Source organism: Leopardus geoffroyi, chromosome A2 (assembly GCF_018350155.1).
Source record: "Leopardus geoffroyi isolate Oge1 chromosome A2, O.geoffroyi_Oge1_pat1.0, whole genome shotgun sequence".
In the NCBI taxonomy this organism is placed as follows: domain Eukaryota; kingdom Metazoa; phylum Chordata; class Mammalia; order Carnivora; family Felidae; genus Leopardus; species Leopardus geoffroyi.
The window spans coordinates 121,742,852-121,762,490 of NC_059331.1; the positions used below are offsets into that span (position 1 = coordinate 121,742,852).

General features: G+C 44.4%; 1 protein-coding gene across 1 annotated transcript in view; it reads right to left on the reverse strand.

Moving 5' to 3' along the window:
• Positions 1–13,211, reverse strand: part of SCRN1 (secernin 1) — a 63,810-nt gene extending 50,599 nt beyond the window's left edge. Inside the window, exon 1 of the mRNA XM_045495195.1 lies at positions 13,031–13,211. The gene's annotated coding sequence lies outside the window, so the exon portion shown is untranslated. The remainder of the gene's footprint in view (positions 1–13,030) is intronic.
• Between the last annotated feature and the right edge of the window lie 6,428 nt (positions 13,212–19,639).

Consider the following 19,639-nt stretch of genomic DNA (forward strand, 5'->3'; position numbering starts at 1 on the left):
GAGGGACAGGGGCGGCAGGTGGCACATTTGTCTGGTTTGGCCCAGGGTGTTGTCCTAGATAGTGTTTTGTTTTGTTTGTTTGTTTAATCTGAATTAGCAGCTAACATTTTTAATTCTGGGGGCGCCTGGGTGGCTCAATCGGCTAAGCATCCGACTTTGGCTTAGGTCATGATCTCGCGGTTTGTGAGCTTGAGCCCCACGTCGGGCTCTATGCTCACAGTCAGGAGCCTGCGTGGAAGTCTCTCTCTCTCTCCCTCTCTCTCTTCTCCTCACTCACTCGTGCCCTCTCTCTCTCTCTCTCTCAAAAAAAAAAAAAAAAAACAGCTAAAAAATAGAACATTTTCAATTCTAGAGATTTTTCATAGAAATTCAGACACTTGACTTCTGAAATCTCAGCAAAGATCTGCCAACACTGGGCACACATTCCCGTGTGACATCAAGACTGGAGCTGAGGAGGAGGTCCTCTCCACTGTCCCCTCCACTCCCTGACACGGAGGCCAATGAAAGTGCCACTTAGCATCACCCACAGGCTATTGCTTTTTTTGTTCTTTCTTTTTTCATTGTCAGGTCAGTTGTCCTCCTTTACAATGCCCGCTTGGCCCTGCAGCCCCATATGTACACAGGCAAGAGAATGATACACTTTAAGATAAATAGGCCCTTGTTTATATCCTGAATCCACCCACTACCTGTAAGAGACAAGCAGGTCATGAGCTCTCTGAAACAGAGTTTCCACATGTGAAAATGGGACTAATACCCCACATACAACACAGCACTCCAATTTATGTGCAAGCATACAGAAGGCACCGGGGCCTGTGGCTGTACACAGCTTACTTTTATTTACAAATAAACGTTTACTTTCCTCGCTCTTACTCACTGGTGATGGTCTGCCACCATTACGCCAATCCCTACTCTGGCTCCTTCACCCTTTCTTACCAGTGGTTTGCACCCTGCCACATCAGATACACGTTCCATGGTGTAACTAAAATGTGCTTAACGAATCGGGCCAGGGGGAGTCTGGGTGGCTCAGTCGGGCAGGCAGCCGACTCTAGCTTTCAGCTCAGATCACTATCTCACGGTTCATGAGTTCGAGCCCCGCATCAGGCTCAATGCTGGCAGTGTGGAACCTGCTTGGGATTCTCTCTCTTTCTCTCTGCCCCTCCCCAGCTCATTCTCTCTCTTTCTCTAAGTAAATAAGCTTATAAAAAAAAAAAAATCAAATTAGGATGATAGAGCCTCCAGATCTAACCATCAGTTTACAGAGAATGCAGATAACGTCTTAGGGATGCAATCAGGAAAGTCTAGACTATGAGAAATTACAGGACAAATCTGACTTCTTCTATAACAACAACAAAAACTGCAAGGGAAAAAAAAGATTAAGAGACAAAGCTACTTAAGAGATGTATCAGCCAACTGCACTGACTGGAATTTATTTGGATCCTGATTTAAATAAATGACACAAAAACTTTATAAGACAATTGGGGAAATGTGAACACTGACTGGATATTTGATGTTATTAAGGAATTCTTGTTTTAGACAGTATAACACTGGTTATGTCTGAAAAAAGAGCCCAAATCTTTTAGAGATACAATCTGGGGTATTTCCCTGTGAAATGATAGGATGAAAGTAATCCAAGGTGGGAAGGAAGGGTGAACCTTCAGATGTCACAAGTTTGGCTACATAACAAAAATGGCTGAAACGGGGTGATGGGTACACAGTGATTTACTATACTGTTCTCTTTACTTTTGTATATGTTTGTAACTTTGTATAGTAAGTAACTTTTTAAATGTTTATTTATCTTGAGAGAGAGAGAGAGCACGCGCGCGCACACACACACACACACACACACACACACACACACACACGCACACGAGTGGGGGAGGGGCTGACAGGGAGGGAGACAGAGAATTCCAAGCCGGTTCCACACTGTCAGCGCAGAGCCCAACTTGGGGCTCAAACTCCCGAACCATGAGATCATGACCTGAGCTGAAATCAAGAGTCAGACATGGGGTGCCTGGGTGGCTCAGTCAGTTGAGCGTCTGACTTTACCTCCGGTCGTGATCTCACGGTTTGTGAGTTTGAGCCCTGTGTTGGGCTCTGTGCTGACAGCTCGGAGCCTGGAGCCCGCTTCAGATTCTGTGTCCCCCTCTCTCTCCACCCTACCCCTGCTTGTGCTCTGTCTCTCTCTGTCTTTCAAAAATGCATAAACATTAAAAAAATTTTTTTTATTTTTAAGAAGAGTCAGACGCTTAATTGACTGAGCCACTCAGACGCCCCATATAATAAATAACTTTTTAAAGTAAAGCACATGATAAGATGTTTAAAATTCTGTTAAGGTTAGAAATAGCACTGGACTGATCAAAGACAGGGAATATTTTCTTGGAGTTATTACTCATAACTTGTTTGAGGCTCAAATACCTCTTTGAGGAAGGATTACTGGAGCAGGGGGTTGGGGAGGAAGCTTAGTTTGCCATGGTATATTAATTAGTGCAAGGTATATTAGCGGGGGGAGTGAGCCCCTGGATCCCACTACCTTGCTTTATTTCTCTCCCTCAAGTTTCAAAATACCTGTCAGACTGTAAGACCCATGAGGCAAGGACTCTTACATAAGCCCTCATTTCCTTGGCACTTTGGCACCTAATAAGACCTCAGTAAATGTCTGTTGAATGAACGAAGGGGAAGGGACAGAGCTGTATTTTAATCTTCAGTGAGAGAAAAAGAGCAGGAAAACGTAATTTGGCCAAGGTGCTCCCATGCTGTGGTTCAATCCATGGTATCCATATTTAACCACGCATCCAAATCGTCTGGGGAGTTTGTTAAAATGGCAGATTCCTAGACACCCCCCTCCTTGTAGATTCTGTTCAGTGCATCTGTATGAGATCACAGGAAGCGTATTTCTAACCAATGCCCCGGTGATTCTGGTGCAGCCAGTCCAGAACGGGTGTGCAAAACCCACTGGTACGGGTTCTATCACCTCTGTGCTCCTCAAAAGGATTCTTCATTTCTTGTGCCTGGTTCTTTGACCATGTGTTTCAGCACACACAGAACAGTGCAGCAAAGCCCCTGAAGGCATCCACCAGCCTCAAAGGCCATCAGCCTGCTGCCTTCTTGCTTCTCAATTTTAGTTTTAAGGAAACCACTTAATTCTAATCGCATGTTGCTGAATTCAGCCACAGCAATGGTGGCCATACGCTCTGCCTTCGGGCAGAAGGCGGGTGAAACCCATCCCTGGATAACTTGCGAGAGCAGGATTTCCTCTTCCCTAGTATGACAAACAGAGGTGTGGGAGGCTATGTTTCTTGGTCTCTAGCTTTAAAACGGAGAAATCAGGGGCGCCTGGGTGGCTCGGTCAGTTAAGCGTCCAACTTCACCTCGGGTCATGATCTCTCGGTTCATGGGTTTGAGCCCCGCGTCGGGCTCTGTGCTGCCAGCTCAGAGCCTGGAGCCTGCTTTCAGATTCTGTGTCTCCCTCTCCGCCCCTCTCCCACTCGTGCTTTGTCTCTCTGTCTCTCAAAAATAAAAAAATAAAAAAATAAAAAAAAAAAACGTTAAAAAATAAAAAGTAAATAAATAAATAATAAAATGGAGAAATCAGAATACACGATCACCAGGAAGACCTAGATGGTTAACTGTTCTGTTTTGCAATTTTTACCACTTTAATTTTTTTACCATTCTTATTTTTTTTATTTTTGAGAGAGACAGAGCACGAGTGGGAAAGGGACAGAGAGCGAGAGGGAGACACAGAATCCGAAGCAGGCTCCAGGCTCGGAGCTGGCAGCACAGAGCCCGACGCGGGGCTCGAACTCACCAACTGTGAGATCATGACCTGAGCCCAAGTTGGACACTCAACTAACTGAGCCACCCAGGCACCCCTGCCATTTTTACTACTTTCAAGAAGTAAAGTTTCATCCAATTCTTTAAAAAGACCTTTAGGGGCGCCTGAGTGGCTCAGCCGGTTAGGCGTCCGACTCTTGATTTCCACTCAGGTCATGATCCCGGGGGTAGTGGAGCCTGTCAGTGGGGAACCTGCTGAGGATTCTCTCTCTCCCTCTCTCTCTGCTCCTCTCCACCCTCCCTCTCAAAATAAAATACTTAAAATTTTTTTTAATTTAGAAGATGAAAATGCCTTTAAAAAAAAAAGTGTTCTTCATTTAACATAGATGCAAGATTGGAGACTATCAGGACTCCTCTGCCTTGGACAGAAAGTGAGAATCTGAGCCAGAAAAAAAAAGAAGAATTAAATGTCATTTCAAGTAACGGAGTATTTCTAAGTCGGTAAGATGGCTAAGAAATATCTCCTGGATGATTTTTTCCAAACACACTTACTTGTTATCCGTTCCAAAAATACTGCAATAAAGGCGACTAGCTAGAAAAAATGAAAAGAGTGTCTATTTAAAAGCTGTAAAACCTGGGGCGCCTGGGTGGCTCAGTCGGTTAAGCATCTGACTTCGGCTCAGGTCATGATCTCGAGGTTAGTGAGTTTGAGCCCCATGTCGGGCTCTGTGCTGACAGCCGGGAGCCTGGAGCCTGCTTCGGATTCTGTGTCTCCCTCTCTCTCTCTGCCCCTCCCCCACTTGTGCTCTGTCTCTCAAAAATAAATAAATGTATTAAAAAAAATTTTTTTAAACCTGTAAAACCAAATGTTCAGGTAATTAATGACTTTTCGACTTCATCCTAACCCCTAATAATTTAATGGACCGCCCCTGCTGCATTCCCTTCCCCCAAAATACAGCCGCTTAGACGGTCGTAAGAATCAAAAACCAAAACAAAACAGATGCAGGACGTGTAAATGGCTATCTATACATATCATAGAAAGCTGGAAAACATAGAAGTACACAGAATCAAGATGGTGAAAGAAAAGAGGTCACACAAATTACATACGGTATCATTCAAGTTACGTATATTATCTAGACAGATGTTGCAAGAAGATCATAAGGAAATGTAACAAAAATTTTAAGAGTAGCAGTATCTCTGGGTTGTAGAATCACAATTCGATTTCTTTTAATGCTTATTTGTTTATTTTTGGGAGAGACAGAGTGCGAGCTGGGGAGGGGTAGACAGAAAGGGGGACACATGATCCAAAACAGGTCCCTTGCTGACAGCAGTGAGCCCGATGCGGGACTCGAACTCACAAACTGTGAGATCATGAGCTGAGCTGAAGTCAGATGCTTAACTGACTGAGCTGCCCAGGTGCCCCAAGAATCACAGTTTCTTAACCTCTATATATTCAGGCATTTTCAAATTTCCCATGTAAAAGTATAGAATTTGTAACGAAAATATTTGTTTGAAAAAAGAAAAGGAAGAGTGGCAATCAGAATAATCTATTACCCTAGCTCACTGCAGCTAATAAATATGATATTACAATAGGGCCGAGGCTTGGGAATTAGAGAGAACTCTATAGCTCAGTCATGGCCAATGAACTCATTTTAACTTTGGGCCACATCTGATTCTGCTTCATTTGCGATATATGGTCACAATGAGAAATCTGAATAAAGCAAAGTGTCTAACGTAACGATTCACGTGACAGACTGATAACTAAGGAAATGCAGAGCTTTCTATCCATAGTCCATTAGAACGTTGTACATCAAAACCTGCATTTATCCATAAGGTAAGTTAGGTGGTAAAACGGTCACTTTACAAAATTATTCTTCAAATCCTTCCAGAATTTTTCTATAATAGAAAATATTCTAATATGATGTTTTCCAACTTTTAAATGTCAAGAAATGTTCATGGAAACTCTCACCTAACAGTCATTGCAGTTGGCCGGGAAAGACATAACGAATATATGTTACGAATTCAATAACACTTCCAATGGATTTGTATGTACTAAATGGCAACAGAATCCTTACATATTTGAAAAACAGTGGTGCAGATATATATGGCTCATTATTTAGTCTGTGTACCTTCAAGGTTGGGACACACGTGAATTCAAGGACCATCTGCAAAAACTGCACCACACCCAGTGGTCTGTCCATCACTCTAGTGCATTTAAAATATGGTACCACTTAAAAGAAAACTCAGGCTGCAAGATTGGCGGCTATCATGACTCCTCTACCTTGGATACTAAGTGAAAATCTGAGCTAGAAAAAAAGAAGAACCCGTTTAGGGATTTTAGAGGGGAGGAAAGAGGAGAGATTAGTTGAATGGCATCTATTTCTCATGGATACAACAACTTTTTTTTTAATTGCAAGAAAGAGTAGATAAGCGGCACAAGAGAGATTAATTTTCCGCTCAAGCTAGCCAAGTTAGAAAAAGATAGTCAGATCGAGTTCATGGTAAAGAAGGTGTTTTCCAATACATGATAGGTTGGAAGAAGTTTTCCATCTTTCATAGTAACATAAAGGAAATGGCTTGCATCGCATGAACAATACAGGTGAGACTGTGCAGTTAGGATAAACTCTCTAAGAGGTTACGTTATAGCTTTTTAAGAAAGAATCAGACAGACCCCAATTCCAGGTACAGTTCTTCCATTTAAAAGTGGAGTTCTTGTCTATAAAAGTCTTCATCTATAAAATGTAGATGAGCTGGTATGAGATTAAATGAGATAATATATGCAGCCTATCTAGAAGAGAGAAACACTCAAGGTTTGGTCCTTTAACTTGTTCTTAAAGAACAGTGTTCTTGAAACATAATGATAAGGGAGATGAAGGAAGAAAAATGTGTGCGAGATAGGCAGGTATCCGGTGAGCTGCCAAAAGCACTCTCCGTGGGAAAGACCTAGAAGCTACTAAGCAAGCCGCATCTAGGATCCTTTCATTTCCTTCTGTTCTCATTTCTAACATTGCTGCCATTGTGTCCACTAATTTGGCAAGGTTGCTTTGAATTATGACCTTCCTATTCCCACCATCTGTTTTCTTCTCCCATCTAAATAATGCATTGTCTCTTCTGATCTTTTCCCATTAATGTAATTTGATATGTACCTGTTAACTCTGCAAACTGGGATTTAAAAACTTTTCTCATTCATTCTTAAAATGGTGATTTACACTCTGTCCCTGTAAAACAAATTAGCTAACTATTTCTTTTCTACAGAAGGCATAAAGCAGTAAGAGTTAAATCTTGCTAGTAACCAGAGATTACTTTTTTTTTTTTTAGGTCTAGCAAAATTTGATTTAAAAACTACTTTGTAGGGGCGCCTGGGTGGCTCAGTTGGTTAAGAGTCCAACTCTTGCTTTCGGCTCAAGTCATGATCTCATGGTGCATGAGTTCGAGCCCCACACTGGGCTCTGCGCTGACAGCACGGAGATTGCTTGGGATTTTCTGTCTCCCTCTCTCTTTGCCTCTCCCCTGCTCGTGCTCTCTCTCTCTCTCAAAAATAAAATAAACATTAAAAAAAATTAAAACTACTTTGTAAATACCCATTAATGCTAGAGCCATTTGCTCTGTTTTACCATTAGGGAATGTATCCCATTTTATTATCAAAAGAAACTTATACTCATATATGTGAATATATGCATGGATGTGTATATACATGTATATGTATACACATACATTTATATAAATATAAGTATATACAAAAGAGGGAGAGAGGAAGGAAAGGAAGAAAGAAAGAATGAAGGAAAGGACCAGGATTAATGGATTAATATGTCACTAACAGGGGTGCCTGGGTGGCTCAGTCAGTTAAGCATCTGACTCTTGATTTCAACTCGGGTCATGGTCCCAGGGTCGTGGGATCAAGCCCCGCATCAGGCTCTATGTGCAGCATGCAGCCTGCTTAAGTCTCTCTCTCTCTCCCTCTGCCTCTCTCCTGCTCTCTCTAAAAAAAAATTTTTTTAACCTAAGAATTGGCAGTGAAAATAAAGATGGGATACAGAGTAAGAAGCTTTAAATTTTACTTTATCTAGTTATGTCATTTTAAATTTATAGCAAGCTCATATCACTTTATTGGGTTTTTCATTATTTAAAAAATCTGACTCCTTTAGTCCTTAACAAAGACATTTCATTTAATTCTTTCAGGTCACTAGGGCGCTTCTGAGCGCAATTTAAAAATTCACTAAGATTTTACTTTGAGAGGACAAAAATATTCAGAAGAGCCTCGGTCGCTACATTATCTTAATTAGAATTTTTAAGAAGTCGGATGAATTACCAATATGCATCTTGAGCCCCTAACCACCTACAAGCACTAAGCTCAACCCAAGGGAAAACGGAACTAAAATGATGTTTTTCGAGATCTTTATCACCTAGAAGAGGGGCTCATAAACACAACCGAGAGAGAAGGGCAGCAACCCAAATTAAAATAATGACTGCAGATGCTTATGGGAGTTTTCAAGCAGGTGCAGTTCACTTCAGCGGAGGATATCACTGGTAGACTTAGGCTAAACATATAACTATTAAGAACAGAAGAGGGGCGCCTGGGTGGCGCAGTCGGTTGAGCGTCCGACTTCAGCCAGGTCACGATCTCGCACTCCGTGAGTTCGAGCCCCGAGTCAGGCTCTGGGCTGCTGGCTCAGAGCCTGGAGCCTGTTTCCGATTTTGTGTCTCCCTCTCTCTCTGCCCCTCCCCTGTTCATGCTCTGTCTCTCTCTGTCCCAAAAATAAATAAACGTTGAAAAAAAAATTTTTAAAAAAAAGAACAAAAGAAGGGAACACTGACCTTCTCAAGCTCCCTCTCTCTAGGTAAGGCTCGAGCCGGGAGGCTCTCACCTCCCTCCCCTTCCAGCCACCCTGACTGACTGATGTGACATTCCATCCAGTGTGGCGCACCGCCATCCCAGACTGGGTTGGTGACGTGGGGAGCTTCTTTGGGAGGGTGTGACTGATGGCTACATCCCTCTTGCCGTCTTGGATGCCAGGTCGCTTCCCCGTCACAAGGGGAATGGGATCACTTGATCTTAGCCATCCCTTCCACTGACAAGAGCTTTGTAACCATCCCTAAGAGTTGCAGAGAAGAGAGTTGCATATAAGGCCCCAACTGGGGGTAAGGATGACAGTGAGGGTAGAAGAGACACACAGAGGGGCGCCTGGGTGGCGCAGTCGGTTAAGCGTCCGACTTCAGCCAGGTCACGATCTCGCGGTCCGTGAGTTCGAGCCCCGCGTCGGGCTCTGGGCTGATGGCTCAGAGCCTGGAGCCTGTTTCTGATTCTGTGTCTCCCTCTCTCTCTGCCCCTCCCCCGTTCATGCTCTGTCTCTCTCTGTCCCAAAAATAAATAAACGTTGAAAAAAAAAAAAAAAAGAAGAGACACACAGAATGATGGAAAAGGACGTGTCTATCCTTGGTACAGGGCAGGTGCAAAGGGGCTGTGGCCAATCTACCTCAGAGGTAAAGCAAGTACGATCCTATCTCATTCCCAAGAACTCTTTGACATTTCTTGGCTCTTCCATCCATTTGTTTCCCAAGTTCAGTTGAACTTTTTAAAACATTTGGCAAAATGTTTCCAGAGTCCCTCTGGAATATACCTAAAATATTATTTTAATGTATAATCAAGGGGCGCCCGGGTGGCTCAGTTGGCTAAGCGTCCAGCTTCAGCTCAGGTCATGATCTCTCAGTTCACGAGTTCGAGCCCCGTGTCCAGCTCTGTGCTGACAGCTCAGAGCCTGGAGCCTGCTTCGGATTCTGCGTCTCCCCCACCCTCTCCCCCTCCCCTGCTTGCACTCTATCTCTATCTCTCAAGAATAAACTTAAAAAAAAATTAATATATAATCAATATACAAATTATTAATGAGGTATTTTAAATTCTTTTTTTCATATAAATTTTGAAATCTGGTGCATAGTTCACACATCTCAGTTTGGACTAGCCACATTTCAAGCGCTCAACAGCCACATGTGGGTAGTAGCTAGTGGTTAGCGGTTATTGAATTGGACAGCACAGACCTAGACTCCCATTCCAATGAAAATGGCCCCAAACTTTCCTAAGGACTGGTAATTGCTGGATAAAGAGATCATGAGTGACTTTTTAAAAAATAACTTTGGCAGGGGTGCCTGTGTGGCTTAGTAGGTTAAGCGTCCGACTCTTGGTTTCAGCTCTGGTCACCATCTCACAGTTTATGGGTTCGAGCTCCCGCTGTTGGGGCAGACCCTCCTTGAGATGCTCTCTCTGCCTCTCTCTCTGCCCCTCCCCCCCCTCAGAATAAATACGTAAACTTAAAAAAATAAAATAAAATAACTTTGGCTTACTGTTCTCCAACAAACACAAACTGCACATGTTTACGTATTTCTGAAACGCTTGACTTTAAATATCTTTGACGTACCAGGGGAATTTAAGTGAATGAATCTTGACAACCATGCTCTAATGCAAGTTATTCTTTTTTAAACAGCATGCATGGCATCGTCATCAGTCTTCACTTCCACATATCTATCCATACCTAGCTCCTATCCACTTCACCATCCCAAACTATTCTCCCTGTTCCCAACACACGCACACCCTCCTTCTGCAGATCTTTGGGTTAACGTTACGGAATGCCCAGAAGTATTTTTCATATCCTCACCACCTCTGCGCAAATACTTACCCATGCACACTTCCCCATGTGGTTACTGGTATATGACCAAGAGAATTCAAATTCAGATTCTAGAAAACCCTCTGTACCCAGTGCCGTTTCAACATTCTTTTGAAACAGCCTCGTTATTTACCTTTTACTTAAAATGAGACATATTCAAAAGCTATCATATATCCCACTTTGGTTTCTTTTAAATTTTTTTTTTCAACATTTATTTATTTTTGGGACAGAGAGAGACAGAGCATGAACGGGGGAGGGGCAGAGAGAGAGGGAGACACAGAATCGGAAACAGGCTCCAGGCTCTGAGCCATCAGCCCAGAGCCCGACGCGGGGCTCGAACTCACGGACCGCGAGATCATGACCTGGCTGAAGTCGGACGCTTAACCGACTGCGCCACCCAGGCGCCCCCACTTTGGTTTCTTTTAAAAAGAAATTCACCTAATCGTTCTCCACAAACAAAGCCACTCATGTTTTTCATCCGAGAACGCATTTCTCCCCTTAAAGAATACGCCTAACTTATGTTTTTGGTGCTTAAATATGACCTGGGCAGTTATGAGACCTGGAGTTCGATCCTCACTGCCAGTTGCCAACCAGCCATCTGACCTTGGGCACAGCCCAATCACCCTGCTGGAATCAGCCTCCCAAGCTGTAAAAAGGGGGGGGGGGGGCGGTGACAGCGGAGTGCTCTCTTAGGTTGCTTCCAGCTCGCCATTCCTGACCTGAGCACTAATCTTCATCTATTCCGTTACCCCTGAAAACACTTGCCTCCTCAGGCATCCCCTCCTTCCTAAATGAGAAGATGGCTGACGGCACAGCAGTGAAACCGGAAAGAAACGCTGTTTAAAAAAAAAAAAAAAAAAAAAAAAAATCTTAAAATGAGTCACCTTTCAAGAATGTATCATTCTCTGGTGCCTGGGTGCTCGCTCATGGAGCTGTATCAGTACTTCCAATGAAATTTGCTCTGAAGAACCTGGCATTTGTTATGTACTGTTCTTGGGTGATGTTTACACTAGACAGTCATCTCGTTTAAGAGCCACTTGTAGGTACAAAACACACAGAAGTTATGCATCGAACAGACATAAGCAGCCACATAAATCGTCCTTAGTGGAGCCTGGAGAAAATCAGATCAAAATCACGGAGTTTTAATTGGGTTCTTTGCACCACATTTGGTACGTTAGAGAAGATACTTACAGCTCCCTAAACTTGCCACTTCACCTCCCCAGGACCCCGCCGCCCGCTAAAATTTAGCCTGCTGCAAGAATCAGTCCCTACCCCTAGGACCAGCCACAGCGACACCCCGGAGAGCCTTCCCTGCTGCAGATTTCCCCACCAAGGCATCAGTCAGGGGTAGTCGATGTTAGCTGTGGTCTGTCTGTACTGCTGCTGCCTGGCCTGATTTTTCATGCTGCCATTTTAAATTAACATAGGTCTCTTCTGCAACCCATGACATCTTCTGGTCAGGCGGGGAACACAGGAGGCCACCGGGAGGCTGGACACAAGTGTAATTCAAGACAACTGCAAGTCAGAATTAAACAGCAAATCCAGAAAGAACCCTTACCAAGTCGGTTTTGAGTCACAGCAAATGACAGCTTCCCTATGCACTTGGGTTTGATGGACATTTTAAACCCCTCAATCCGAGTTCTCATCAATTCTCTAAAGTTCAAGCGTCCCTCCTGCTCTGCAAACCACCCTCGTCTCAGACCTCACCAGTGATGTCGCCAAGTAAACGGCTCCAGGACGGACAAGCGAAGCGAGGGCTGAAGTGTATAACCGTAGCAGAAATACAAGGATGCCTTCTACCAATAAGTGTCCCGGCGCCGCGGCGTACCTACCCTGACACCCCCCACCCCCAAGAACCTCCCCGAGGTGGCTTGGGGAGGGGGAGGGGAGTTGTGGCAAGTCCTGCAGCCCGCACAGACAGCAACAGCCTGCGCGTTTGCCCTAAATGGGGGGGGGGGGGGGGGGCAGTGCCCTGGACCTGATTCGTGATCACAAACCGGGTAGACGTGGGCGCAGAGCCAGGTCAAGGACAGCGGGCCCCACCAGGCAGCCATGTTCGCGCTACCCGGGTAGCAGGTGCCTTACCTCCCGGGAAGGTGCCAGGCCCACTCCACCACCGAGCGAGCTGCGAACCCCGGGAGCAGCCCGAGGGGTGGCAGGGGTGTGGGGGGGGAGCGCGGGTACAGACCCCAGCGGGGCAGCAACTTGGCTCTCAGGAAATGGAAACAGGAAAAGCGCCCGGAGGTCGGGGCAAAGGATGGGGTTGGGGCGTAGAGCGGGGGGACGGACTCAAACTAAGCGGCACTGCCCGCGCCCCGGGGTGGGGCGTCCCTCTCCGGCGCCCCCTCAACCTACTAGCCCGAGTCATCCACCACCCGGGCAGAGGCCATCTCTCCCCTGATTCCGTCCCCCACCCCCGAGCCTCCAGCCGGCCCTTGCCACCACCCGCCGGAATGCCGCCCGGAGTAGCGCTTCCCGCAGGTTCGGAGGGGCCGGGGCTGGCGACGAGGCACAGGGGACGGCGATGGCGGACGCGACCGAAACGCTCGGGGAGAAGGGGCTGCGGACGCCCTGCGCTCGCAGCCGTGCCCGCCGCGGCTTACCTGCGGGGCGGCGGGCTCCGGGCTCTGCTCTGCGGCGCGGATGCTGCGGCCGCCGAGGGTACGCGTGCTGCCGCGGCCGCGATTACTGCGGCGACATCGGGGGCTGCAGCTGCAGTGGCGGAGGCGGCCGTCGGGCGCTTCCCCCTCCCCAGACTCCCGGCGCCTGGGCCCGCCGCCCCCCGCTAACAGCTGGCCCGGCTCACGTGACCGCGGGGCCCACCCCCGCCTCCCCCACCCGGGCCCCGGGGCCGCGCCGCACCCGCTGCGTCTGGGCCGCCGGGGCTGCAGCGCCGCGCTCGGCCCGATAGGGGAGGGCGCCTGGGAGCAGGGGAGCGGCCGAGAGGGCGACTGTCGCCGCAGAAAGTGGCTCCTTCTTTGCTCGATTTTTATTTCTCGGTCACGTCCGGGGTTGCGGCTCTCTCGAAAGGGGGAACTCAGGCTTTACGGAGCCAGCCCCCTCCCCCCCTCGCAGCGCACTCCCGGACTCGGCGGTTGGGTTGCTACGTGCGGGCCTCGGTGCCTAAGCAAAATTTCCCCGCGGAAAAACGTGCCCTGTACTTTGTTGACAAACATGTCCTAGCCGACTCCCCGGTTTTAAAGGTGCCGTCCCGCGTCATGTTGATAAACGAGACCCTACCTTGGGTCCTTGGACATGGAAACCCAAAGAGGTTAAGGAACTCGCCCAAGGTCACAAGGCAGTAGTAAAGCCCAGATTCCATCCCAGGGTTAATAGAGCCACAGACAGGTGACAGGTGTGTTGATGGTCAGGACCTGACCATCGTCTGTTACCAGAATAGAGACTCTACCTTCTATAAATTGACAAGAAAAGCCCAACTCAAAGGCTACGAAGAGAGAATTCACGAGAAGAAAACAAACGCACACTCAGCACATGAAAAGATACTCAAGTTCACTTAATTGCAAATCAAATACACAAGGCAGAATTTTCCATCCATCAGATTCGCAAAAATAAAGTTTTATAACCTCAACGGGGGACAATTTTGCAATATCTTCTCAAATAACAAATATATATATAGTCTTTAAGGATTCCACTTCTGTACTTTATAGATACACTGATACAGGTGTGAAATGATAGGAGTACAAGGTTATCCATTGCTACATTATTTGTGCTAGCAAAGACTGGAAGCAAATGTCCATCAATAAAGGACTGTTAAATATATTACAGCACATCAGTACAATGGAATGCAAACCAGGTATAAAAATGTTTTAAACGGGGAGGATCTGGGACACCTGGGTGACTCAGTCAGTCGAGCAACAGACTCTTGATTTCGGCTCAGGTTATGATCCCAGGGTCATGAGATCCAGCCCCCCAATAGGGCTCCACGCCTAGCATGGAGCCTGCTTGAGATTCTCTCTCTCTCTCTCTCTCTCTCTCTCTCTCTCTCACTCTCTCTCCTTCTGCCCCTCTCCCCTGCTTGCACATCCCCCCCCTAAATAATTTTTTCTTTTTTTAATGGGGAAGGTCTATCTCTATGTACTGATATGAAAGATTTGCAACCTATACCAAGGGAGGTGGGGGGGTCAGGACCATGTGCAGAGTATCACGTGTTATTATCCGTGGGAAAGAAATATGCTTGTACTCATATTTGTAAATGCATGGAATATCTTCGGAAGAAATCATAAACTGTAATAGTAGATGCCATCAGGAAAGAGAACTGAGTGACAGAATGCAGGGAAGGGAGGGAGATTTTTTTCTCATGTCTTTTGAATGTTATTCCCATGCTTGTGGTTTTTCCCCAAGAGTGAATGGAGTGTAGGAGAAGGCTGAGGGAATCCGTGCAGGCACTGCAGGATAGAGCAGTGGTCATATACTCTTGGAGCACAAAAGGACCTTATTGCACATTTAGGCCAACCAAGGGAACTGTCCTTTTACTGTTAACCTATTTCTGTCTTTAGATTAGAGGAGGTGTTTGGGGTTTTGTTTTTTTTTCAAAGACGTAACATAGTCGGATCTTGTTTTTCATTCATTGAATTGGAGCGTTTCCATCAGCGGCTGTTAACATTTGGCAATGTCTGGAGATATTTTTGGTTGTCAAAATGGCAGAGGTGGAGGAGGTCTCTGCTGGTATCTAGTGCATGGAGGTCAAGGGTGCTATTAAACACCCTAGGACGCAGAGCAGATCTCCCAAAACTAAGAGTTATCTGGCCCTAAATGTCAATAGTACTGAGGTTAAGAAACTCTGATTCAGACCATCTATATTTAATGTAATTATCAGTATGGTGAGTTATAAATGTAACATCTTGATACTTCCATTTGTCCCATCTGTTTTTTGTTTGTTTGTTTGTTTAAGTTTATTTATTTATCTGAGAGGGACAGAGACAGTGTGAGTGGGGGAGGGGCAGAGAGAGAGGGAGAGAGAGAGAATCCCAAGCAAGCTCCATGCTGCCAGCGCGGAGCCCAATGCAGGGCTCAAACTCATGAAACCATGAGCTCATGGGCTGAAACCAGGAGTCAGTCACTCAACTGAGCCAGCCAGGTGCTTTTGACTTGCCTTCTTTTGAAGCACTGAGATTCTTTTTAGTATTCCATTTTAAATCCATTATTGGTTGCCTAATCATACTGTTTTACTTTTTTTTTTCAATTTTTTTAATGTTTATTTTTGAGAGAGAGCAAGAGAAAGAGAGAGAGAGTGGGGGAGAGGGAGGGGCAGAGAAATTGAAAGAGAGACAGAATCTGAAGCAGGCTGCAGGCTCTGAGCTGTCAGCACAGAGCCCGACGCGGGGCTCGAACTCACGGACCGTGAGATCATGACCTGAGCCGAAGTCAGACACTCAACCGACTGAGCCACCCAGGCGCCCTTGGGGTAGCTTTAACTCTATGGCTACTTCAGCCCTTCTACTAAGGTATGACTCACAGAGGGTCTCTAATAAATGTTCCATGCAATCGATAAGGTGATCCTGGCTGGTAGAAACGTGAACAATTCCCAGTTTTGTGTGAGCTCTGCAAAGTTTTTGGTGCACAGCTCCCAGTAGTTGTTTCTTCCTCAGCCTTGTGGAGATTCATCATTTGCATGCATAAACCGGTATTCAGTCGATGACTAAAATGCAAACTTCTAAATTTCTTTTCCATTTAGTTTCCTGCAGAACTCTGCCCCACATATTCCAACTGCTTTGACCTTCCTGGACTCTGATCACTCTTTCCTCAACCACGCAAAACAACTGGGCTCTGTTTTTGTTTCCCCTTGTCTTTGCCATGTCTGGTTCAGGAATTGCCTCCACGCAGAAGGCTAAGGCGATTGTAGGTCTCTTCTCATTTGTTTCCTTTCTCTTGAGAATCACAATCCCGCTCTGCCTGCTGACTGATGTCTGACCCACGTTGTCTCATCTATTTTGCCCAGTTTTCTAGTTGCTTACAATAGGATAGCAAGTCCCATAGCACATTTTCCTTCCTAGGAAGATGTGGAAGGCCAGGAACACTACTCTTCATACCTCTGAGGAGCCAAATGGACTGATACAGAATCAGCTAGGCCCATTATTTAATAAACTATAAATGCATAGTTTATTTATACTTCTAGAAGTTCTTCAACACGTCTAATTTAACAAGTTCTTCAACACGTCTAATTTAACAAGAAACATTTATGGAACGCTTGTAGCAGGAATTGTACTTCTACAAAGATGTAAAAGGCATCGTAGCCCCTCCTCTCAGGAAGTCAGAGGCAGGCAAGGAAATTAAGCAGGAATTAAGTAGAAAGGTAATATATGCATATATTCCACGTTCCCATCAGGGTAACATAAGAATTAGGCACAGATAAATATGTGGATCTAGCGTATTGGGAAATGTAAACAAGTATGAAAGATGATCATAAATGAGGGTTATCCAAACACAGACCATCTAAAAAAATTATCGATGACAATGTTGCCTTTTCTTCTAAGCAGTGTTACTGTCTGAAGAACCCCGTACAATGATTTCGAGGAGCTGAAGTACGTGTTTAATTGAGAAATGCCTTTAACACATTAGTTACAGAGGTGTTTTCCACTTAGTGCTTCTTCTGGTGTATAATTGTAGCAGGAAGAAAAAGATCTGTCACTGGGCAGATCTCATGGGGATGAACAGACAGTATTACGTGAACGAGACACTCACATAAGGGTAAGAAAGCCCGTGTAATTGCTTTGTATGCAATCTTATGAGAATCAAAAGAGGTGCTGAGAGCAAAGCCATCAGAAAATGAGAAAGAAAGCTAGTGAAGATTAGTCAGCCACCTGTCTTAATTCTATGACAACCATGTTTAGGAGGTTAGTTTTCTGAATTTGGTTACCATAGAAACAAACCTTTAGAATGCCCTTAAATCAATTTACAGAATTACTGCCCATATCGAGTATAAGCAACACTGAGAGATTTTAAGTACTGAAATCTATTTTTAAATTATCTTTAGAATTTAAATGATCCATCGAGCCCTTTGAATATGTAATTTGGACGGCCATAAATTATCCTTTGGCAAAAGGTATAAAATTGTATTTATTGTAACTAGGTGATGGGCTTATAAATTCAATTACTCAAGTGTGTCATTTCAGTGAATGTCTTCTATTTAATTTGAAATAACAGCTCCTAAATGTTCTGGATCTGGTTTTAAAAACAAATTCTGTATGCTTCACACGCTCTGTGCCTCTAGGAGTCATTCATGGGTTTAGCCACTGTACAGATGATTTAAAGGAGAATCGCTAAGACCTTGTCTTGTCATCATCAAAGAACAGACTAAAAGATTCTATGACCAGACTGGGAGCTTCAACCTAATCCTGTCCCCCTGATGTTTTCCTAGTTTACGTGTGTGGAAAAAGTCCACCCCATGCTACCCACAGTTTTAAAACAGAACTTGTTTTTAATATCCTGGTGATACCTGAGGCCACCTTTTAATGGATGAAAGCTTATCCAGAATTGTAGACGTTGAGCCTCATAGATCTGCAATGTTAACACCACTGTTCCCTCAAGATAATACAGGACTTTCAACAGAAGCTATTATTAGTGGGGCGCCTGGGTGGCTCAGTTGGCTAAGCGACCGACTCTTGGTTTCGGCTCAGGTCACGATCTTGCGGTTTGTGGGGTCCAGCTCCAAACTGGACTCGCGCTGACAGCACGGAGCCTGCTTGGGATTCTGTCTCCCTCTGCCCCTCCCCTGCTTTAGTGCGCCCTCTCCCTCTCTTTCTCAAAATAAATAAATAAACTTAAAAAAAAAGTTATTATTTTCCAGTCTTCCCGAGAACTAAACAAAGTCTTGTCTAAATTGCCGTAGGAATTTTGGGTTCAGTTAAAGGAAGACTTATTTCATGCTATCAGTGATTCAGCAATCATCCTACCTATTGAGAGAATGTATAAAATTTCTGACTCCAGAGGAAGAGTATGTTGTTTTGGACATGCATCTAACTTTCATGAAAGTGCAGAAGATTGGTATCATTTTGTTTCCTATTGGACTAATTACCTGGCTTTCAGATAATTGGAAATAATCTAACATATGGAGAGACTTGAGTGTTTAAATTCCTAATTATTCTTCACTCTCCTTTCCATTGCCTTTCTACTTTTCAGTCAAAATCCATGCCCTAGGTTTTTACTATTACATCCCTTATACCAGCTCTTACACGCGCAAAGGATTTAACTTTTTTTGTACAAAGAGTGATTTATTCCTTGGAGTTGGAATCTGTGTCTGGTTCATTTTGATTTTCAAAAAGCATCTTATCATATTTTTTTGAAACAAAAATTGAGCAGGAATTGTTTTACTGTCATATGAATTTCTCAAATAGTCAATCTTTCTTGACTGTGAATATAAAGAAAGGATTGAGCTTTAAGACTTATCAGTGAATTTCTAGGACAGGCAAATAAAGCAGATTGGTGGTTGCTTAGGGAGTTGGGGAAAAGAGGGGATTGACTACTTGGGTGTGGGAGTTTCTTTTGGATAAGAAAAACATTCTAAAATGGATTGTGGTGATGGCTGCACAACTCTGTATGCTACAATTTATTGAATTGTAAAAAAAAAAAAAACACCGTATTACAAGGTTTTATTTTTTAAAAATACCCTACCTCAAAAAGAAAAAAAAAAAAAAAAAAAAAAAAAACCAACCATTGAACATTGCCCAGCTCAGAGGAAATATAGGTCAATGATAAAGAGTGAATAGTTTTGAAGAATTATTGCCATAGTAGGAAAATGTTAGGAAAAAAGAATCCAAGGAGCAGAGTTGGTTTACCGTTCAGTCTTAATGTAAGCAAGAATCAATTAACTTTAGTAGGCTGCTTAATTTTCTTAAAAATGTTTCTTACTTTAAGGCAAATCTCCTGTATTAATATCAGTCCTCTTCTTGGTTATTCTACACAAGTACATTACCCATTCAATTTAATTTAATTTAGCTTCTAACTTAAGAGCTACTTTAAAAAAAAATCTAGGAGTGCCTGGGTAGCTCAGTTGGTAAAGCAACTGACTCTAGATTTCAGCTCAGGTCTTGATCTCACGGTTTGTGAGTTTGAGCCCCGCACTGGACTCTGTGCTGACAGTACAGAGTCTGCTTAGGATTCTCTCTTTCCCTCCCCTGCTCTCTCTCTCTCAAAATAAATACATAAACTTTAAAAAATATATAAAATAAACAAATTTAGACTGTTTCAAAATG